Below are 25127 nucleotides of genomic sequence, written 5' to 3'. Positions count from 1 at the left end.
ACTGCAGTTTTATGAGTCCTTATAAAGTAATAACTGTAAGCGTTCTTTAAGTATGAAAGAGTTTAGTACACCTGCAGCGGACGGGCACGTGTCCCCATAATTATAACTTTAGGTTACATTTCTGCATGACTTAGTATTCAGTAAGTACCAGGTAGTGTTGGGTGGTACTCACGTCTCGTATTTACCATTTATATCAGTCTTCAAAGTCTTTAGATAATTAAGGTTGGTCTTGGTTGTTTTCTTGCCTGGAGAAACAGACTTTTGATGCCATGACGCCACAGCAGCACAACAGCTGTCAGTACGGTGGAGGTAAGAGTTTGAAACGTTCATCAGCCTCTCAGCCACGCATCTCGCCTGGATACGGGATTCAGCTTTTATTCTTCTGTATTACTCCCTAAGTCCCTCACTCTGCACAATCTCTATACCGTTTGCTTTATAGGAGGGAGGAGCAGCACAAATGCAGCTGACAGACGTAAAGCCATGTGCTGGCAGCAGATGCTTCGCACCCCTTAATAGCGGATCTGTTGCTGGTAAGACTGTCTGTGCTGCCTGGCATCTCAGTAACCAGGTGAAACTCCCCAGGCAAGGTAAGGATCATATTGTGTTGAGTTTGTGAGTTTCCTGTGTGTAAAGACAGTTTTAGGGTCAGTATGGAGCCTGGCACAGGCATGAGCTGGGGAGACGTGACCAAAGACTCATTCACAGTCTGCACTGTTACTCTTGTGTGTCTTTTCATTCAAATCTCTTTCCCCACAGTGTCCATCATCTTGAGCAGCACCGGCTGTGATTTAGCATGAAGGATGCCTGTTCAGTTTTCCACCTGAACAAGTGCCCTCTGGACCCAGGTGTGCACTACATGAGCACTTTATGTTCCTGACTCCTTATCAGCGTTTACATTTACATTCTCAGCCAGTATTTAATCTGTAAAGTTCCACTCGGTGAGATTTATACAGACACGAATAAAGAGCACAGTCAAAGGATGTTTTTGCTTCTGCCTCATTTAACAGGCTATTCCCAATTTCCCTCTGGGTCTGTGTTTTCACCTCTTGAATGCTGGGATTTGTAGGCCCCGAGGTGCTGCCAGCGAGGGTGAGAGGGTTCAGAGATGGAGGAAGCCAGGGTGTTGCTGCAGTCCAGCAGTCAGAGCCACATTAACGCAGGTACACCCCCTCAGTATGTGTCTTGTATGCATATCAGATCTGGCTGAACATAGTCCTCCAAAGCTGTAGTGTAATCCTGGTCAACCTCTGGGGTTAGTTGCTCTGTTGGCCTGTGGAAAAATGGGTACTCTTAATGTATTCTGTGTGTTTTGCAGGAATATTTCCAGGCACTCTACACCAACCTGACTCACCTGGACAATAAAATCTGTTATATCAGGCTGCTGCTTGTGGACTACAGCTGAGCCTTCAACAGAATCATTCCATGCTGGCTCACGGCTAAGCTCCTGAACTTGGGGTCAGCTCTTCACCATGTACTGTAACTGGATTCTGGACTTTCTCACCGGCAGACTCCCAACAAGTGTGCATCGGTGGGAAGAACTCTTCCTCCATCATCACCAACACGGGCAACCCCGCAGGGCAGTGTGCTGAGCCCCCTGCTCTACTCCATCTTCACCCACGACTGCGTAACCAAGTTTCGCTCCAACTCCATCTTGAAGCTGCTGACGACACCACCGTCATTGGTCTGATCTGCAACGATGATGAGGAGGTCAGAGATCCTGAAGGATGCTGTCGAGATAACAACCTCACCGTCAACGTTAGCAAAACCAAGTAGCTGATCCTGGACTTTGACAAGCAGGTGACTCTCCAAAGTCCTAGCTACATCGCAGAGGATGGTGTGGAGCAGATCAACAGGGTCAAGTTCCTCGGGCACACAGCTTCCAAGACATCGTCTTCACACACTGTCTGACATGACACTAACATTTCCTCACACTGCCACTATTACCTCATGCTGTACCGTTGCTGTGTCTGTCTATGTTGTTTCCATTACTTTAATTTTATTTATATTGTTTTATCACTGGTGCTCTCTGTTTATACTGTTGACGTTAGGGCTGCCACTACCGACTATTGTTTTTTTTTGTTTTTTGTTTTTTTTCTCTCATCAGCAGCGAGTTACAGCAGCTCTGTCCTGTTTATTGTTTTGTTTGGTGTGTTTTAATGTTTATTTTTTTGTTTTTCTCTCATTTTTTTAAAACCTTCATGGGGTGAGGGACCACGTGACGCTCAGTGGTGCATGGCGGCGTTTTAGTCTCGCTCCCCAAGTCCTACCGCCGGTTTCCCGTTTTTTTGAATGTCTATCAGGCACTTTTATTTTGGTTTACTTTGCTGAACTCGTCCGCATAACTTTACTGCTATTATGGATCACTCTGGGCGCAGAACACCTCCTCAATCTTCGACCGCAAGTCCGGCGAAGAAAGCACAAAACCATGTGCGGGCATGTTGCGTCAGCGCTGGCAACATGGCGGGCAGCGCTGACGCGCTGAGTTCGGATGTTTGCAGGTTAAAAGAGTTTGTTAAGGAGCAGATCGAGTCTCTCCATACAAACCTGCCGTCCTCCTTCCAGAGGAATTTTACAGATCTGAGGGCTGATGTCGGCGATCTGAAGGTGGAGCAGCAAAAGCTCGGTAAATCTTTTGAGTTGTTTCAAGGCCAAGTCCAGAAACACGAAATTGAACTGGGGTTCAATTTCGAAGTTGGTCTCCTTCGTAATAAGCTTGCCGAGCAGGAGGATAGGGAGCGGAGAAATAATATCAGGATCGTCGGGGTTCCGGAAGACGTGGAGAAGGGCAACTTACTGCGGTTTTTGGATCTTCAGTGGACGAAGTGGTTTCCGGGTCTTGCCAACTTCAGTCCCGAAGTGATGAGGGCTCATCGGGTGTCTGCCGGCAGTGGCGATGGTTTGCGCCCGTGCCCCATTGTTCTGAATCTCCTACGCTACACCGAACGGCAGATTATACTGCAGGAGGCTCGGAGATCGCCGGTTCGTTTCGAGGGACGAAAAATCCTTTTTTTCGCCGATTACAGCGCCCAGACGGCCCGAGCTCGCAAGGCTATGTCCCCCGTTCTGAAGAAGGCTCGGGAAGCTGGTGTTCCTGCTTTTCTGTTGTACCCGACTAAAGTTCGCCTTTCTTTTGCGGGTAACCAGTGGTTTTTTACCGACCCAGAAGAAGCTCTTCAGGCAATCGGCGCTTTCACCTCCACCGGGTCCTGGCCAATTTAATATGCTTATTCGGTCTGCTTTGTTGTTTGCCTGTTATTATATTGCGGTCACACTGTGCGTGTGGAGTATATAAATCGGGTGCTTTTCTGTTAACGATTTTGTGTCTGTTCTATAGTTGATTTTGCTTTGTAGTTTACGCCGGGGGTGGCCGGCGGGCTTGAGTATTCACGCATGCCTTATCCCCTGCGTGTCACGCGCTGGCTTTTGGCCCCGCGCTGTTCTGGGGGGATGGGGGGGAGGGGGGTGTTTTGTGTTTGTTTTGCCTTGGGGTTCGCGCCCTTCGGCTCATTGGATGATGGTGTTCTGTCTTATGGGGTGTTAGGGGTTTGTATTACTGGAGCTTATTTGTTTATGGGTTGTCTGTTTTCACTAATTCCTTCTCTAACGATGTGCTACTCTATTGACGTCTCCCTCTTTGTCTCTCTCTCTCCAGTATTGTGCTGTGGATCTATGTCTTTTATAGTTGCTGATGGCTAACTTAGTTATGGCTACCTGGAACGTGAGGACGCTTTCGACCCCTCAGAAGCGCTCTAGTGTCACAGACATTTTGTTTAGAAATAGGGTGGACATTTTTTGCAGGAGACACATTTGGAGTGCATTGGTGCATTTGGACCAAGCGCATGAGGCTCGTATCGCCAGGGTGCGGGCCGAACGCAATGGTTTACTTTTGCGTAAGGCTGAATTTCTTGTACATCGCACTAGGACACGGTATTACACTAGTGGAGCTAAGCCTGGTAAGTTGTTGGCGCTTAGGCTCCGCCAGTGTGACACTTTTCAAGTGTAAAATTCAAGGATGGAGCTGTAACCACCAACCCTTCTGAAATTAATGACCGTTTTCTTGATTTCTATAAGGATCTCTACTTATCCGACAGCCCTCCATCTCAGACAGCCCTGGACTCGCCTTTTTCCCTGGCTTCTCTCCCTATACTTGCTCAGCAGGATGCCTTACTACTGGAAGCCCCCATTACATTTTGTGAGCTCACTGAGGCCCTTAAGTCATTTTCTAAGAATAAAGCTCCTGGGATGGATGGTATTCAAGCTGAGGTGCTGCTTACCTTCTGGGCACAGTTAGCCTCCCCTCTGTTTCGTATGCTGTCCTCCGCCATACGCTCCTCTCAGCTCCACCCCGCTTTAAATTCTGTGATAATCTCTTTGCTTTTAAAACAGGGCAAAGACTCTGCTGATTGTTCCAGCTACCGTCCCCTATCTTTAATGAACTCTGATGTTAAGCTATTGGCTAAGGTGTTGGCTCGCCGCCTTCAGTTAATGATAGCTAAGATTGTACATCCCGATCAGACTGGTTTTATTTCAGCTCGCTACGCAGCCGACAATATGCGTCGTCTTCTGCATATTGTTAAAAATGATTATTCTTCCTCTCCTCCCACTGCTCTTTTCTCATTGGATGCCGAGAAGGCCTTTGACAGGCTTAATTGGAGTTTCCTCTGGGAAATTTTTTTTTTGCCCCGCTTAAATTTCTTAAGTGCTATGCTTCCTTTGCCGCCCCCTTCCCACTTTTTGAAAGATGTCCGGTCGACAGTAACGTCCTTTCTCTGGAATGCCCGCAAGCCTCGCATAAGGTACTCCTTTCTTACTCTTTCTAGAGATGATGGGGGTCTCGCTCTACCGGAATATGAATGGTACCACTGGTCCTTTGTTCTCCGTTCGGTCTGGCACTGGCTTCAGCCTCCCCCATCACCGCCTTCCTGGTTTCCAATAGAGGAGAATCTGGCGCGTCCGCATCAGCTGCAACATCTCCCTTTTCTCTCCCTGAAAGCTAAGGCAGCTAAACCTGTGCTAGGCTCAATTGTGTCTTATGCTGTGCAGATTTTCCATCGGGTCGAGAAGCGCACTGGCTCTGTCCCTGTCTGGCACTCAAATACACCAGTATTTCTTAATAGAGCGCTTAACATTGGTGGTCAGCCCATCACAAACTCCCGGTGGATCTCGTCCGGAATCCGTGTTTTGGGTGATCTATTTGATGACTCTGGCCTCCTCACGTTCCAGGCTCTCAGCTCTAAATTTCCTATCCCTCCTTCTTCCTTCTTTTTCTTTCTACAACTGCGATCTGTCTTCAGAACATGTGGGATTTCCTTCTCTGCTCCTTTGCCTATTCACCCCTTTTGCAAATTTGTGGCTTCCCTGTCCAAATCTAATAGACCAGTCTCCACGCTGGACATGTTTTTGCGTAATGCTGGTCAGGTTATTCCACCTGTTGCCCGTAAATGGGGTGATATCTCTTCTCCTTCTCCATTGTGCTGGCGCACCATTTTTAAAAATATTAAGCGGGCTTCTAGAAATCCCAATCACCAGCACGTTCAGTTTAGTTTTGTGCACAGGATGTACTGTACTCCACGATTGCGCTTCGCTATGGCTCTCGATCCTGATACCCTTTGTAAATTGTGCCCACTTAGAGCCCTTGGTATGTTCTGGGAATGTCCACCTGTGGCCGCTCTTTGGTATGCGGTCTCCTCCTTTCTTTCTGATCTGCTGGATGTGACTGTCCCTTGTTCTCCTCAATCTCTGTTACTCTTAGATTTCTCTCTCCTTTCTTTTTCCCCTTCTCAGCAACAGACGATTTCTTTATCCTCTGTCGCTGCAAAGCTTCTGTTGGTCTCAAGGTGGAAAGACCCGAGTCGTTGCACTTTCATAGTCTGGAGGGCTTCCCTTTACAATCTGATCATGTTGGAGCTGTCTGCTGCTTGAATAAATGGTGCCTCAGACGTTACTATCAACAATTGGGAGCGTAATGCTTCACTTGTACTACAGTACATTGAGGAGAGCACATCACCTATTGTGTCTGGTTAATTTCTTATGTTCTTATGTTCTGGTACGGTTATGTAGATATGCTATATGGCAATATATTTGGTGTGTGTGTTGTGTATCTATGTGGATGTCTGGGGGTGTGCATGCATTTGCATTTATAGGTGTATGTGTTTTATTTATTATTGCTGTATGTATATTACTGTGTATGTATATAGATGTATATTCTTTTGTTTCCTTTAATGTCTTGGGGGGGGGGGGGGGGGTTTGGTTCTGGTGTTTTTTTTGTTTTGTATGTTGAACAGTTTTTGATGTGTCACTTTTTTGTGCATTGTAGTAAAACCCAATAAAAAATTGGTTGCAAAAAAAAAAACCAGAATGATCATTTAAAAAAAACAAAACCTTTATGAGGTTGTGCAAAGAGGGGTACGACTTTCATCACGTTTGCACTTCTCTACATCATTTTTGGCCAATTTTTTGAGTCTTAATGGCGGTGTCATCTGAGAACTTCTTTTTATAAAATGCATATTATGTTTAAAAAAATTCCAGCTTTACGGTTTCAGGACAGAACAGCCACTCTGTTATGATGAACATTACGGTATTTTGAGTGTTATTAGTTGTGGCGCCCCTTACTGTACACTGACTACGCCACCCCTTGCGATTCACTACCTACTGAGTGTGCCAGAGCAAGGGAACAATGCTCTAATAAGAAGTACAGATGCAGGTTTTACAGAAATATAAAAGTACAACCTTTAACAACAAATATTCTTGATTGGTCACCAATTAAATAGGTCACTACCTTGATGTTGGGGAAGGGACAGTAAACAGACAAAAAGGGGAAGATGAAAAAAGAAAACAAATCACCAAGACATTGGGACAGAGGCCTATTGAACCAAGGGCGGGTAGACACACTGGTGGGAAGCTAGGGTTTCTATACCACACGTGACTGTGCAAACCCACTTATCCTAATATACACTTCAATCCAATACCCTGCAACCCTCACAGTACTCAGGTACCTTAAGTGACCATTGAAAGTCTTGCAGTTCAGGACTCGGTAGGACCACAGCAGGGGCTGACCCTGACACACACTGAATAAAGCAACACTTAACTCCCAATTGGGTAGTATACAAAACAGTTTAAAACAGCCGGGGCAAACAATACATGCAACAGGTTACCCCAGACTGCAGTGTAATGTTCTGAAACAAACAATACAACATGGACACGGTAAAAATGCAAACAGGCCAATCATAATATCCTGACATGACAAAGACATGTACAGGATTAACAACACATACCTGTCCCAGTATTAGCAGGATACGCCAGAAGTTAAGCTTGGAGATACATCAGTCCCAGCATGGTCATAGCTACCAGCGTCCACGCTGATTACACGCCAACTCGGAAGTCTTAAGTAGTTCTAACAGCGCCTGCTGTTAAAACCGGAAACGGGTGGAGTCATATTTTCATCTTCATGACTCCCGCCGACTGTGGCAAGGAATATACACAATCACGGACTATAAGAATAAACACGCCGTTGCGTTGAGCACTTACGCTGTGTTCGCCGACGAGCTGAACGCGTTCTTCGCACGGTTTGAGATAAACAGCTCTCACTGCGGAGACAACAACAGTCTGATCTCGGTGAGCGAGGACAGCAGCGCGGCTCTGGTTAGCCTGGCAGAGCGCGATGTGCGCCGGGCTCTGAAGCAGGTGAGCATCAGAAAAGCAGCGGGACCAGACGGGATTTCAGGACGAGTCCTGCGATGCTGCGCTGATCAGCTGACTGGTGTTTTCACTAAGATCTTCAATGAGTCCCTAGCTCTGTCTATTGTGCCAACGTGTTTTAAACGGTCCACCACAGTTCCCGTCCCGAAGCACAACAAGCCCTCCAGCCTGAATGACTACCGCCCGGTAGCCCTAACATCTCTGGCCATGAAGGTGTTTGAAAGGCTGGTAAAGAACTTAATCTGTTCATCCATCCCAAATTCCATAGACCCATTACAGTTCGCCTACCACCCAAACAGATCCACTGAGGCGTTACCTGCAAGATCGCTATTTTTCTTTATGCTGCAATTGTTTTCATTATTACTTTGTTTAACTTGACACATCACATCTTTAAATTCTCATCCTTGCATTAGAATATAGACCAGTTAATACTGATGGTATCTCATCCTGTGTCATATGTTTTAAAATTACTACACACTGAATATTGAACTGAAGCTTGACATACAGTAAAAAAATTTAATCGCAAATCAAATCGTAATCGCAATTTCTGTCAGAAAAATGGCGATTCGATATTTTCCCCAAATCGTGCAGCCCTGGGTTATTCCCTGCTTTGTGCCCATAGCTTTCAGGATAGTCTCCAGACCCCCTGTGACCCTGCACAGGAAGTTGACCATCCCCGGCCAGCCCCCAGAGTTCTGTGGAAGTTAAAAACACTTTAGTCAAACAACAGACTAACCAAATCTCAGGCTGGAGTAAGCTTCAAAAAAGGAGCTGGTCATTACCTGAACAGAAGGGGAACATAAGAAGGAGACTAGAGCTCAGCTGACAACATACAGTATATCTCTCCCGTTCCTTGCTGATGATGGGAGGTCACTGAGACGAGGTGAGACAAGTAAATAGAAAGTCAGCTGGCTCCTGCTGACACCCAACAGTGTGACACAAAACGGGTGGCATTGCCGAAGACCTCACAGCTAAATATGGAAAGAGGAGAAATATTTTTAAAATGTAAATAAAATGTGGAGCACCTATAATAAAAGCACAGCTATTAGGTGCTAATGATCCAGTTCACACTCAAGATGCCTAAGTTTGATCAGGTCAATCCTGCGATGTAACATGGACAGGCAGGCGTAATGTACTCACTGTCTGCAGTATGAACAACATGGTCCCACACAGACAGGTGACCCCATAGAAGCGCCTCTCCAGGTTAACAAATACCTTCACTCAGATACTTATGCTCAAATGCTGTTCGCTGTCAGACTCTGCAACAAAGTCCTTGCAGCTGACCCCACACACATAGACTAACAAACACACACATCCAATACACCATGGTAGTTTCTATGTGCAATATTAGTTCTTGTCAATCCCTGTCACTCCATTGCGTGCCTGTCCATATAGATATATCCAGTGTTGTACATATATTTATATATCCACTCTGTACATATATTTATATATCCACTCTGTACATAATATACATACACTCTATTTATACATACATATATTTATCTGTTTACATATACACACATATATATATAAATATTTTTCAATATGCTCATCCAAATTTATGTTTCCAGATTGTTTGTATAGTGCACTTTTTATACTGTACTGTTGGTACAGTTTTTATTCTATTATTTTTAATTTTGCTACTCTTGTCTTGCACTGTCCACTTTTCTGCCGTGACGATGCAATTTTCCACTTGTGGGACTAATAAAGACAAATTTGCTGCGATCTCTGACATTTGGACATGCTTCACTAAGAACTGTGCTGAGAGTTTCACTCCAGGAGAACACATGACCATAGATGAACGGCTGTTCCCTACCAAGGTTCCTTGTCCATTCAAGCAGTATATCGTATCCAAGCCGGACAAATTTGGGATCAAGTTCTGGATGGCCGCAGATTTGGAGACCGAATATGTCTGCAATGCATCCCCTTACTTCGGAAAGGACCCCAGTCGTCAGAAGTGGGAGAGGCTGGCAGAGAACGTGGTCATGAATCTGATGGAGCCATTTTTGGATGATGAGAGAAATGTCACAACGGACAATTTCTTCACCTCACTGGCACTGTCACACAGACTGCTTCAGCGCAAAACAACGCTACTGGGCACGGTGAATAAAGTTCGGCATGAACTTCCTCCACTTGCAAAGGACACTGCACAGCGGGAGGAATTCTCCACGTCAGTGCTTTGCAAAGCCTAGCTAAGCTCAAAATAAATAAATCACAGGGCCCTGGTGGCATCTTACCTATAGTTTTAAAAGAGATGAGGGATATTATTTGCCGACCTTTAACTTTAATATTCCAGAAATCGTTATCTGCGGGTGTGGTACCTTCTGATTGGAAGCATGCCAACATAACGCCCATATTCAAAAAAGGGGATAGAAGTAATCCAGCAAACTATAGGCCAATCAGTTTAACTAGCATTACTGGAAAAATAATGGAAGCTATAATTCAAGTGAAAATGGTAGATTACCTAGATGCAAATAACATTATAAAGGATAGCCAACATGGATTTAGGAGAGGTAGATCCTGCTTAACGAATCTACTTGAGTTCTTTGAGGAAGCTACAAGTGAAATTGATCACAAAAAGGCCTATGATGTGATTTACTTAGATTTCCAGAAGGTCTTTGATGTTGTCCCCCACAAACGGCTCTTGTTAAAGCTTAAAGCTGCAGGGATTTTAGGAACTGTGGCAGTTTGGATCAAAAACTGGCTAACTGACAGGAAGCAGCGAGTAGTTATTAGAGGCACAATGTCACAGTGGCCCTCCGTTCATAGTGGGGTACCGCAGGGTTCAATTTTAGGACCACTATTGTTCCTAATTTACATTAATGATATTGACACAAATACATACAGTAAATTGGTTAAATTTGCAGACGACACCAAGGTGGGTGGTGTAGCAGATACTGATCTAGCAGCAGAGAGGCTTCAAAGGGATCTGGATTTAATTAGCGAATGGGCTGATACTTGGCAGATGAAATTTAACACAGATAAATGTAAGGTAATCCATGCGGGGAGCAGAAATATAAAGTACAGATATTTTATGGGTTCCACTGAAATAAAGGTAGCTGATTACGAGAAAGATCTAGGTATGTATGTTGATGCTTCCATGTCCCACTCTCGCCAGTGTGGGGAAGCAATAAAAAAGGCCAATAGAATGTTGGGTTATATCTCTAGGTGTGTGGAGTTTAAGTCAAGGGAGGTGATGTTACACTTATATAATTCCTTGGTAAGACCCCACCTAGAATACTGTGTGCAGGTTTGGTCACCATACCTCAAGAAGGACATTGCTGCTTTAGAAAAGGTGCAACGAAGAGCTACGAGAATGATTCCTGGTCTTAGAGGAATGTCTTATGAGGAGAGGTTAGCGGAACTGAATCTGTTTAGCCTTGAGCAAAGGAGACTAAGGGGGGATATGATTCAGGTCTATAAGATTCTAATGGGTCTGGATGCTGTTCAGCCAAATGACTATTTCAATATTAGTCTAAATACTAGAACTCGTGGCCATAAGTGGAAATTAGCGGGAGAACATTTTAAAACAAATTTGAGGAAGCACTTCTTTACACAGCGTGTAGTTAGAGTATGGAATAGTCTTCCTGCTAGTGTAGTGGAAGCTAAAACCCTGGGTTCCTTTAAATCAGAGCTAGATAAGATTTTAACAACTCTGAGCTATTAGTTAAGTTCTCCCCAAACGAGCTTGATGGGCCGAATGGCCTCCTCTCGTTTGTAAATTTCTTATGTTCTTATGTTCATATGCGGGCAGTGTGGTGGCACAGCGGTTTCTGCTGCCGCCTCACAGTGAGAAGGTCCTGGGTTTGATCCCCGGGTTGAATGCCCGTTGAGGCTTTCTTTGTGGATCTTGCATGCTCTCCCCATGTTCGTGTGGGTTAGGGCTAGTTAAATCCTTGTTCCAAAAGGTCCAGTTGAATTCTGTACATTTTTTGGAAGCTGTGCAGTTGTTACCTAAGGTTATTAAGGTTATTTGTCCCAAGTTGGAGTCTAATTTGCTTACTGTATTTTTTCCATTTCAATAGGTAATGTGCTGAAATAATGAAAAAGCAAAATAAACTATCTTGCCACCTGATCTTTTTGTCTTTTTATGTGATACATATAGATAACTGGTCCTTCTAAAACCAGACAAGGCTTGTTTAGTTATAGCTTAAAAACCTTCAAATTACAGGTTAAATTAAATGTTTTACAGGATAAATTGACAGTTTTCCTTTTTTTTCACAAAAATATTTAGTGATTTAACAACTTATTTTTACAGATAATCATTCAACCTTGAAAAATGTTATTAAACTTACTTAATGTGATAGAAAACTTACAAAACCTGTTGAAGTATGGCATAAATTTGTATTCCTATCAGTTAAAGTTACTGTATTTTAACAGATTTTAACCATCTTTTCTGAAAATATTTTTCACCGTTAACAGGTTTTGTCTGGCACCCCTGCTGCCAGACTTTTGACTTATTTTACAGATGTTTTTTACAGTGTGATAACACAGAGAGTTACCTAGAATAAAAGTCTGAACCTCTCAGTTTGGTGAGTAAAGAAAATCTCTTTTATTCCAGCAATTCCAACAAACGCTCCCGTCACACTCTGGCGCTCGGTACCAAGTACCCCGAGCACACAGAGCCACCAGTTGATAAAGCATAACTCCCAATTCCCTATAAGGACTTCTAAGTCCTGATTGGTCACAAAACACAAACAAATGGAGCTCAAACGTAGCGCAGTGTTCAAAACAATCTCTTCTTGCCTAAAGCCTAAGACATAACAGACCCAATATGCCTCCCCTCCTGGGCCTACCAATGTCCAATTTTTCTTCTACACTCCCCCCTTTTGAACACGCGAGATCTGCGCTGTTCACAAATAATCAGAGTCCACGGTGTAGTAGTCCTCTGGACGAAAGCGCAACGGGCAGAAGCGGGCCGGTGGCGGTTGGATGGAACACGAGTCACCAGCGGTGTTGGTGTTGCTGCTGACATTGATGACGACCGGGGGCTGAGGTCCGTAGAGCCAGGCAGGAATGGGAGGATCATCCACGTATGGAAAAGAGGGAGCCCGCAGGAACATAAGAGATTTTGCCTGGGAAGACAGAACTAGCAATATGATTAGTAGCAACACTACAAGCAAAAGCAATATACTAAAAACTAATGGTTTAATCACCCCGGATAAACCCGGAATCAGTGAGGAGAACCAATTGTCCCAGCTGTACTCAAACAGGCCATGCTCTTCATGTATCTCAAACAGCTGTTTGTGCACTGCGTCCTCTAGATCCTGCACAGCCTGAGAGGAATCAGGGATGTACGTGCAACTTTCTTTCCCCACTATAGCACAAACACCACCTTTCTCAGCTAATAGGAGATCCAATGCCTCACGGTTTTGCAGAGCTACCTGCTTCACTGTGGATAATTCACCTTTAACGGCCTTTACAGTGTCAAGTGTCTGACTGGTCACTTTTTCAACTGCAGTCTGCAGGGCAGCCACCTCTGTCTGAAGGTCTGCTACACCAAGGGATGGAATAAACCCCAAACCATTGCTCAGTTCGACTAAGAGACCGTCTGCTCCGTGAATAGGCACGCAGTCAGCAGAGTAGCCATGACGGACAAAGAGCCGGAGCATGTTTGATTTAGGACTGCCATATCATGATTGGTGTACGGAATCCCGTAGATTCCACACAATTGTGACCCTCTCGGGGGCCAGTCTTGAAGGAACCACCAGGGTCGGACACGCATCTGCAGTGGACCCGATGGACCCAGGCGTCGATTCCTTCCACTTTCACTGCGTGAGGGGTCACCATCAGGACCTGGTGTGGTCCCCTCCATCTCGGCGTGGTCCATCTCTTCCCTCTCAAGTCACAAACTAACACCCAGTTCCCTGGTTCGAGCGGTGTCACAGCTTGTAACGGCTTATCGTCCGCATTCCTCCAATTGGCACGAACCTGGTCCCAGGCTGCACCTATCGCTCACCGCAGACCTGTCAGATAAGTCAGAAAATCCCCATCCACGGTCTCCAGTGTAACATATCGTGAGGGAGACAAAACACGCATCGGCCTTCCTGCATCGACCCAGGGCAGGCCTGTCGTCTCTGAAATTTTGGCCAATTTCCGTTTCAGCGTTTGATTTGCCCTCTCCACCATCCCTCTAACCTGAGTTCGCCACAGCATGTTTTGGGACTGTGGGGGGAAACCCCATGATGACACGGGGAGAATATGCAAACTGCACACATGGAACCCTGGCAGAAACTCAAACCCAGGTCCCAGAGATGTGAGGCGACAGTGCTAAGCACTGCAGCACCGTGCTACCCGCCTCTGGGAATATACTGAGGTTAATTGGAGTTACCAAGTTGACCATAGGTGTGAATGGTGCACACAGGTACGCACGTACACAGGCAGGCACTCATGCACACAGGCACGCACGTACGCAGGCATACAGGCATGCATGCACACAGAGACACACAGGCATCATCGCCGATCACTCGCAATCGAGTATGATGGTCCACCTGGGGGGTCCTTATTGTGGATCTTCAGATGGCTGAAGAGGCCAATTCTCGAACCACAAACCTTATCCCAACAGGTGGACGCCTGTGCGTGGCTTCTTTTAATGTGGGGAGACTGGGGCATAAACAGCCACCACACGGTCCTTGACAGAGACAAACCTATTATCAACGGCATGGACTCCAAGACAGCTGAAGGTCCATCTCTGCTGCAGCCTTCTTCCACCTTCACAGCCGTTGTTGTGATCCACCTGCATGCCTGGACACAATCCTCCGCCTGCTCCGCTGTTGAGGTCTTTCTTGAGTCGCGCTTTGTCTGGCACCTCCCCCTCAACCTTACCGCCAAGGGTGACCCTACCAGGAGCGTGGCTCCAGACGGTATCGCTCTCGGGATCTTTGGCACACGCAAGCCTCCCCACCACGACAAGGTGGCGACTCTCCGGAGAAGACACACACAGGCACGCACGCAGACACATACTGGCACGCACAATTGCACACAGGCAGGCACGCACACACACAGGTACGGACACACGCATGTACACAGGCACGCACACACAGGCCCACACACACGCACAGGCACACATGCACGCAGACAGGGACGCACGCAAGCACACAGGCATGCACAGTTACAGTTGCAACCACACACACACACAGGCATACATACAGGCACTTACAGACGCACACACAGGCACGCACGCAGACACACACAGGCACGCACGCAGACACACACAGGCACGCATGCAGACACATACTTACACGCATGCAGACACATACAGGCAGGCACGCACGCACAATTGCACGCAGGCAGGCACGCACACACACACAGGCCCACGCACACTCACAGGTACGCATACAGGCAGGCACGCACACAAGCACACAGGCATGCCCAGTTACACTTGCACACACACACACAGGCACGCATGCCCACAGGTACGCATACAGGCAGGCACGCACGCAGACAGGGATGCATACAGGTACATACACAGTCAGGGACGCACGCAGACACACACAGACACACACAGGCATGCACGCAGACACATACTGGCACGCACGCACGCACAATTGCACGCAGGCAGGCACGCACGCACACAGGTACGGACACACGCATGTACACAGGCACGCACATACACAGGCCCACACACACGCACAGGCACACATGCACGCAGACAGGGACGCACGCAAGCAGACAGGGACGCACGCACGCAAGCACACAGGCATGCACAGTTTCATTTGCAACCACACACACACACAGGCATACATACAGGCATGCACACACATGCACAAAGGCACGGACACACACACAGGCACGCACGCAGACACACACAGGCACGCACGCATACACAGGCACGCATGCAGACACATACTGGCACGCATGCAGACACATACAGGCACGCACGCACGCACAATTGCACGCAGGCAGGCACGCAATCACAGAGCACATTCACCATTCACTCACACCTACAGGCAAGATAAATTTATAGAAGTCGCGGATAAGCTTAGAAGCAGAACATCCACGGTGGTATTCTCTGGAATACTTCCCGTGCCACGTGTAAGTCAGGAAAAATTAGCTGAGATTAGGGGATTTAATTGCTTGGCTAAAATGGTGGTGTAGGAAAGAGGGGTTCAGGTTTATGGGGCACTGGAAGACCTTCTGGAACAGGTGGGACCTGTTCAAGCCGGACGGGTTGCATCTGAACCATAGGGGAACCAGTGTATTGGGGAGGCGTATGTGCAGAATAGTTGAGGAATGTTTAAACTAGGGACTGGGGGGGCAGGGAGGTCAGTTAAGAATTTATGTGGTGAGAGACGGAAAGCCCAAATAAAAATTAAAAGTAGACACTGTAAAAGGCCTACCATTAGTGGTCTGTATTTGAATGCTAGGAGTATTAGAAACAAAATTAATGACTTAGAGGCTTTAATTTCTTCAGACAATTACGACATTATAGGAATAACTGAAACATGGATGAGTGACAATGATGGTGATGAATATAATATGGATGGTTATACGTTGTTCCGTAGAGACCGGATAGGCAAGAAGGGAGGTGGTGTTGCAGTATACGTAAAAGAAAACTTGCAGGCAAGGGATCTCACTGATAAAAATAAAAATTCAGAAGCTGTATGGATCAAACTTGATGCTAAAGATTCAAATGGCCTAATTGTCGGGGTTTGTTATAGGGCACCTAATGTAGCTGTAGAGGAAAGCAGAATATTATATGATGATATCAGGATTATGAGTAATAAAAATGATGTGGTGGTTATGGGTGATTTTAATTTACCTGGGATACAGTGGGACACAGTCTCTGGCTCTTCTGTAAATGAACTTGAGATGGTGGAATTAGTACAGGATTGTTTTTTTACTCAGTTTGTTAATACTCCTACCAGGGGAGAAGCCCTTCTTGATCTCGTTTTTTGTAATAACCAGGATAGGATTGGAAAATTAGAGGTTTTAGACCCATTGTACGGTAGTGATCATAACATGGTTAAATTCGAGGTTAATTTTAGTGTCCAAAGAGCAAAGTCTAAATTAAAAGTATACAATGTTAGGAAGGCTAACTTTAATGGTATTAGACGGAAATTAGAAACTGTAAACTGGACAGAGTTAAATAGCAAAACAGTAGAAGAGGCATGGGAATTTTTCAAAAGCACATTGTTGCAAGTGCAAGAGGACTTCATACCTGTTTCCAGCAAAACTAAATCTAGGAAACGACAACCAAGGTGGTTTACTAAGGAAATTAAGAATAAAGTCAGGAGGAAAAGGGCTCTGTTCCACAACTGGAAAATAACTAATGATTTCAAAATCAAGCAGGAGTATCTAAGTCTACAGGCAGAGTTAAAAAATGACATTAGGCTATCAAAGAGGGATGTAGAAAGAAAAATTGCATTGGAGGCTAAGCATGACAGTAAAGGTTTCTTCCAATATTTTAACTCCAAGAGAGCACTAAAAGCTGAAATCACTAATTTACAGGATAGTAAGGGCCTTATAATTGATAACGAAATTGATATGGTAAATGAGTTTAATGATTATTTTTCAAGGGTGTTCACAATAGAGAACACAAGTAACTTACCACCAATTAATACGAATACAGCATCGTCTATGACCAATATATGTATAACTGAGGTTGATGTGATACTAAGCCTAGCTAAACTCAAAATAAATAAATCACAGGGGCCTGATGGCATCTTACCTTTAGTCTTGAAAGAGATGAGGGATATTATTAGCCAACCTTTGACTTTAATATTCCAGAAATCGTTATCTGCGGGTGTGGTACCATCAGATTGGAAGCATGCTAATATAACACCCATATTCAAAAAAGGGGATAGAAGTAATCCGGCAAACTATAGGCCAATCAGTTTAATGATCCTGGCCTGAGCGATTTTTTGTGTTGAAGAAAACGAGCGAAGGGAAGTGCTGTGGCATAACTGCAGAGGTGTAAAGAGTACCTGAAAACCATACTTGAGTAAGAGTACAGATACCTTACTGTATAAATTACTCCATTACAAGTTACAAGTCACCAATTCCAATAAGACTTGAGTAAAAGTCGTAAAGTATCCAATTTTAAAAGAACTTAAGTATTTTACTCGTACTGAATGTAGGCTCAAAGAACACCAAGAAATGTGGAAAACAAGGAACTATTTATTTATGAGGCTTTATTTCCTAATATAGACATTAAATTGAACACCTCAATGTTTCAAAATGGCAGAAGAAGAAAATAGAACAAAAAGTCAGTCTCAGTCAAACTCAAATGTTCAAAAAAAAGGTAAAACAATAAAAAAACTAATAAAAAAACAAATTCAGAGCTGACTTTAATGGTGTCTTAAGGGCAATTCTTAAGGGCAATTCTTAAGGGTATTTCAAGCAAAAATGGAGCACTCCTAGTAATAAAATAATGACTTGAATTACACCATGATAATTATCAATATCGTTTGATATGATCATGATAAAAATATTTTTGCTATATCGCACAGCCTTAATGGATGCTACCACAGTGGCTTTGCTAACTAGCTAATAACTAGTAACCCATAGGAAGCAAGCTGAACAGTCGTTTGAGCAGACAGTAATATCTGATGACGCACAAAGTCTTTAAGTGTCAAGTCTTGTTAACTACATGGAAGCTATATTATCAGCAAGAAGGTCTTTACCTAGTTACCATAGTTTTGGTAGTGAGTCGGCTAGATAGTCAGCTAACTGATGGAAACGTTTAACCAGCAGCAAAACAACCACAAACAACCATGCGGGTCCCACAGTAAAATCTTTGTGCAGTAATTGACAGTCAATAGTGTGTCTAGCAGAAACATTAACAAACAAAATAATAAATAATAGATAGCACTGTTATTACACTGGGATACTAAAGATTTTTAACTTAATGACATAACAGGTACTACAACGATTCCGTTCTGCGAGTTCGCTTTGGCTTCCGCTTTAAGACGTGTTGGACAAGGGCGTGGCTTTCGCGGTACGAATGGGCCGGGTTGGATGTGGGCGGGGTTGGATGTCCAACCCCGCCCTCCTGCAGGATGCAGCCAGACATACTTGAAGAAATTAGCCGTGGTAGATAAAGATCCTGACTTGTCGCACGCAATCACAATGTAGCGAGTAACGGTAAGCGTCCGTTCAAATGTAGTGGAGTAAAGAGTACATATATTCAGTCACAAATGTAGTGGAGTAGAGAGTAAAAGTTGCTTATATTTTTGATACTCAGTACAAGTACAAAGTAGCCAAAAAAATACTTAAGTACAGTAACGAAGTCCATTTACTCAAGTACTTTACACCACTGACACAAAGTGTAGCTTCTATCCCGAGCACAATCCACATTATTACTTAAAAGCTTATTGACCCTCTGATTCTGCTATCACTTATCAGTAATTTCAAGTAAACATTATGTGTGTTGTATTTGTATGATGAAACCAATCTTTGAGCTCAGTATGAAATAACTGAAATAAACACACAGTCATTCAAACTTGGGCACTTTTTAATTTTGTTTTGTCTTTCAATAAAAACTGCAGCATCAAATCTGATCTGCTTGCCATTCTTGCCTAAAAACAAATGCTGGGGTTATCAAAAACTATGTTATATAGCTATATTCCAGATTTATCACATCTCGGAGCTCCGAGGAACCTCCTTCCCCATACATATCCCTCTTTCCCACTATTCCCTCAAATACTGTTACATTTGTGTTTTTTCCACTCACACCCTGTCTTGATCATGCTCTGACTGCATGGCATCCATATGCATGGCAAATTATTTTACAGTCTTATCTTATATAGTAGGACATGAACATTGAATTTGATAGTTATCTTTTATTTTCACTTCTGAACACAACGCACGAACAGGAAGGAATCGTTTGCATTTGCAACCAACCCCTCCGCAAAAGCCCCAGCGGAAAACTGGCCGCGGACCGGGGTGGGAATCCCCAAGCTGGAAGGCAGTACTGCTTCATGTTCACATTAGCTAGCTAGCTAGTTAGCATGGATTCAGAATGCACTGTACTACAACTATAAAGGACGTAACGTGACACAGAAAAACAATTACTAACTGGCAATGCAGGTTAGCATTACTTTAAATGACAACTTTACCTGTTACTTACCAGAAGAGTTGCCTATACGTTAGCCGAATGACAGCAGGCAGAAGCCGGCGCATTTTTCAGTAATATACCGGAGTTAAACTTAATTACACACTTTTAACACAAACACTGGCAGCTATAAACTCATAGGACAATGGAAAGGACATTAGACAATGGAAGACTGGAAAGAGGTTGCCTGGTCAGATGAGTCTCAATTCACTGCTGCAACATCCAGATGGTAGGGCCAGAATTTAGTGTAAGCAAAATTTTATTTGCACACTTTGGGGCCCTTAGTGCCAACTGAGCAATGTTTAAATGCCACAGCCTACCTGAGTATTGTTGCTGACCATGTCCATCCCTTTATGACCACAGTGTACCCAGCTTCTAATAGCTACTGCAGCAGGGTAACGTGCCATGTCACAGAGCTCATATCATCTCAGACTGGTTTCTTGAACATGAAAATAAGTTCACTGTACTCAAATGGCCTCCACAGTCACTAGATTTCAATAAAGCACCTATGGAATGGGAGATTTGGATGGATGGATGGATTTGCAACAGAAGGGTCGCTTATACGTTAGCCGAATGACAGCAGGCAGAAACTGGCGCGTTTTTCAGTAATATACCGGAGTTAAACTTATTTACACACTTTTAACACAAACACTGGCAGCTATTAACTCATAGGTGGTAGTAAAGCTGAAATTAAAATAAGGCAACACTTATTTTGATACTTTTTTTGTTTGTTCTTTTTCTTAACCGTTCCTTCCTCCTATTCCTCTGTCTCTGCTTATTGACGTTTAGGAGAGAGTGCCAAACATAAATTAACGATGCAAGATTTTCAAACCAAGACAGACAAAGCACAAAAGAGACAACAAAGACACAAATATTGTATATATGTTTTATTGTAAAGCTCATATCCTAGCATATCTTATCCTAGCATATCTACAAACAAATTTACTTTTGTATAGCACAATATCACATTACACCGTCTCAAAGAGCTTTACAGCATCCCCACCCAAAGCCCCCAGTGAGTAAGCCATACATAGGCGACAGTGGCAAGGAAAAACTCCCTATTAGGAAGAAACCTTGGGAGGGACCAGACTCAAAGGGGGAGCCCATCCTCCAGGGGCTGGCAGGGAGAGTCAACTTATCTAACTTACCTACCTTATCTTATCTAACTTACCTACCTTAGCTTATCTAACTGAAGTACCAACACTTAAACGACATCTCTATTAATACGCCGTCCCCGGCCGTAGCCCATTATTAATCCATTACTCCTGGCGGATTGCTGAGGCTGCCCCTGGCCCCTCTCAGGTCGCCGGTCACTGGAGCCATCGAAGTCCGTGCCACGCCGTCCCCGGCCATAGCCCATTAGTCCAGCAGTATTCTGTTTAAAGACAAGGAGAGGTTATTGATATTGTATTGAACCTCTGTGGGTATTAAAGGTATATCCACAAGCAAGCCAGCAATAGTCCTAATTCACACTGTGGTGTACGCGAAACACCCCCCCTCCTAAGCGGCAGCATATACGATTCCATCCAGCACCCTCCCTTAGCACGCCATATTGCACGAGCCCAACTACCCATCCTAAAACAAACACACACATACATACACAAAGAAAATTAAAAAGGGCACTTCCCCATCTTCCACGAGAGCCACCCATAGGGTCTGGTCAGCTAACTGGCAGAGAGAGTGTTATGCCAAAAAAGGCATCCCTGTCGAAGAATGCATGCCTGTCTCTAAATGACCGATTGGTCACTGATCTGAAACGAGTTGAGCTACTTTGTCGAGTTAGGCTACCGTAGTGCTAATCGATAGCCCTAACCCTTACCCTAACCCACCAAACCCACCCCCCCTAAAACCCTAACCCTCAAAAAAAAAACCTAAAACCCCAACCCTAACCCCCAAAAAACCCCTAAAAGCTCAACTAGTCAGAACACCGGCATGCATTCTGCGGCAGGGATGCCTTTTTCGGCATAATGCATGTTATACTCTAATTCAAGTGTTCTAATAGTCTCTTAATCTAGGGCTTTACCTTCGGCATGTAACACTTCCTCGCGTCTTATCTATCTTTTCCGTTTCCTTACTTGTTATTTTAATTTTGATAATAATTTTAATTTTGATCTTGATTACTTTAATTTCGTTTCTCTCCATTTTACAGAAGACTTCAAAACGCAGTCACTCGTTAAAGCGCTGGAAAGAAGTTTGAGAAAAGAAGCACATGTGATTCAAAAGTAATCAAGCTGTTGTCACGGATGCCCATTCGTACCATAACTGACAATACGATCCTATGCAGGTCGTCGGCGACTTTCGGCCGCGATCGGCTCCTACTGACCGGTCGTAGGTCCGATTCGGCCGTAAGCAGGGTTGCCAACTCTGACGCATCTGGCGTGACACTCACGCTTTCAAACTGAAACGCTCACAGCAAGAAATCTTACGGCGAATATCTATTAATCCATTTAAACCTAAAATTGCCTACATGAAAAGCGTTGGGGCAGTTTGTAAATAGTCTGCAGGGTTTGCAAGGTAATAAAACTGTTATATACATGTAAATATATGTGTGTAGACTTGTCTCGAATTCAAAATCTCACGCCAACGCCAACTCGATCATTCGCTGTCTAAAGCTATACGCGCTGCAATGTCTTGTAGTACTTATTTTATGTGCATTCGCGCTGTTATGACAAGAAATCACTGTGCATTTTAGCTACAAATTAGCCACATAAATGTTAAAATGCAGGGTAATTTTTCGTCATAACAGCGTGGACGCACATAAAATAAATAGGCATTTGCGCTGCTATAACGAGGAATTGCCGCGCGTGTACGGGGAATGCGTAGGGGAGACCGGGTATGGTTGTAACACTTTTTGCTTTACCACCTATAACTCGATCACTGAATTTTTGAGCTAGAGATTTACATTTTTTCTATTAAGTACCTGTAGAAAAGGCTGTTAAATGAGCGGTTTGTTTAATTGTGCAGTGTTTTGAGCAGGCATTATTTCGGCCATTGGAGGCGTCACGCAGGACCCCAGGTTGGTTTTTTTCTTCTCTTCTTCGCTTTCCTTTAGGCTGGATGCAGAGTTCAACGTAGTTATACAAAGTTTTGTTGGGTTTATGGTGTAGTTGTGCGTGCATGCTGAGTAAGTATGCAGTTCATTCGTACCGCAACTATGCTTTGTAACCGGAGCAAATGTTTATTGTTTTATACGTTTGTAATTTAAAATAAACATATCGCGCTGATCGCAGTTCGCTGCGTTAATGCCGCTCAGTTTTGAGTATTGTATGTTTATTTGCGTTTTGTAATACAAATGGTTAATATAATTTAATATCTATATTTGTTTAATGTTTGTAAAACTATGTTACCCGTGAGCGGTAGTTATATGTTGATTCCTATGTTCTTATTTCTGTTTCAGTAAACCACAATTGCATATTTCCCCAACGAGTATCCGGACTGTTTTATTGGTGGTGTGTTAATGCGCTACTATCCAACTATAGGATAACCTGTCAAAAGTAGGCAAACAAACCCAGTGTTCTGATCGGACACTCTGTAGAGGTTACCACCGGGAGAGAATCGGCGTCCCTTTTTTTTTTAAACGACACTCTTCTACATGGTCCTTCGAGCCGGATAGGGTAAGTTTTACAGCAGTAATGATGGATGACAGAGAAAAGGATCTTGTCCTGAGTCAGGGGAGGCCTCGTAGAACAATTCGTCCTCCATGCTACCTAGACGAATATGAGACAGGCCATCATTACAGACAAAGAGGATTACCTGCATCATATCACCACCCTGATGCAAGAGAATATATGACGGATAGTTTCTCGGCGCATGACCAGCAGAGAAATGAACACTCATCACCTGGTAGTGTCCCAGAATGGGTGAAGACACTCAGGGAAGAGAACGATCAGCTGAGGAGAGATATTCGTGAACTAATTGAGTGGCGTGCATCGCAGACTTCTCCAACTCATATCCAGTCAGCTCCTCCTAGGCAGAGCCAAGATGATGAGGAAAGAGCCTCAACCTCATCCAGTATCGGCACCCCAATCTCCCAATATGGAGTCATGATGTCAGGCGATCAGTGGGATCCATGTCACGCAGGCCAACAGTCAAATCCAGTGCCTTGGGAGCATCGAGAGCCGTCAGTATGTGAGGGAGAAGAGGTAAATGAGATTGTGGAGCGGGTCAGGGATATTGCATTGCCACATAAGCAGTACCTTCATTCATCTGGTTATGGACCACACCAGTCCCGACGGTCATCTCGCCATGTGACTCCTGAACGCCATCATGGTAACTCATTAAACAAGCCGCTCATTTAACAGCCTTTTCTACAGGACCCACATTTGTTTGCTACAAACTGCACCAAGTCAAACCTCTGCAAGAATATCACAGACCTGGTGAGTTCATGACAAATAGGCCTACATGGTGCTCCTTTGTTACAACCTGCCCCACTACCGGGGTAGGATGTAACACGTGTTGCGGTAAGTTGCAACAGTTAGACAAAAGAAGCAAAAACACTGGCCACACTGTGCTATATGGTTCAAAAAGAAGTTTTTGAAGACTGACCATAACTCATATATCCACTAGTGTGCTAGAACAAACTTTCTTAATGGTATGTATGCTTAATCAATACTCTACTACAATGCATCTGAGCAAAAAAAACATCCAAGTCAAATAAAAATAATGTGTGTGTGTGTGTGTGTGTTCTTAATCGGTCACAATGCTGACAAATGAATCTTGGTAACCCTGCAGTACAGGCTTGGTGGGCCCAGATACTGTCAGTCTATAATACAGGTCTGCCGCCTGAGTCAAATATTCTGCCAGCACCTTCTCCTGCACCTCAGAGAAGACTTTGTCGCTGCTGTGGTAACCTTCACTGGGAAGATCACTGGACCCCTGGTCTCTCAGCTTCTGCAGTGATTTGCAGTATCTGCTCAGTGTTACATGGCAGATCCCGTGTGCCTTCGCAACTGACCTGACTGACTTGCCCTTCCTTGTGACCTCATCAGATGCTTTTTTAAAAACACTGGCAGGCACACCTCTTTCAGTCTTTCTTTTCTACTGTCTAGACATTCTGTAAAATTATTAAAATCAAGAAAGTGTCCTTATTTGTATGTAAGGGGATGGTTGTAACACTTAAAGATGTGTTACAACCCAGCCCAGCCCTCTTAGCTATTGCACCTTCCTCTGTTGATCTGAGTGCTGTTACTGGACTGATCATTAAGCAGTGAGGCAGATTGCACCACCAACTACAGAGTAAATGAACAGATAGACTGGAAATACACTCACTGGCCACTCTATTAGGTATACCTGTTCACCTGTCTGTATGTCAGCAGCACAATGTATAAAATCATGCAGATCAAAGTCATGCTCATATCAAACACCAGAATGGGGA

At 44.3% G+C, this 25127-nt stretch overlaps 1 protein-coding gene across 1 annotated transcript in view; it reads left to right on the top strand.

Annotated features, from left to right (window-relative positions):
* LOC140583961 (uncharacterized) overlaps positions 1-25127 on the top strand; it is a 524353-nt gene that overhangs the window by 60625 nt on the left and 438601 nt on the right. The window lies entirely within an intron of this gene.

Source organism: Paramormyrops kingsleyae, unplaced genomic scaffold, assembly GCF_048594095.1.
Source record: "Paramormyrops kingsleyae isolate MSU_618 unplaced genomic scaffold, PKINGS_0.4 ups27, whole genome shotgun sequence".
NCBI lineage: Eukaryota > Metazoa > Chordata > Actinopteri > Osteoglossiformes > Mormyridae > Paramormyrops > Paramormyrops kingsleyae.
The sequence above is the reverse complement of the archived record's forward strand: the minus strand, read 5'-3'. Positions and strand labels throughout refer to the sequence as shown.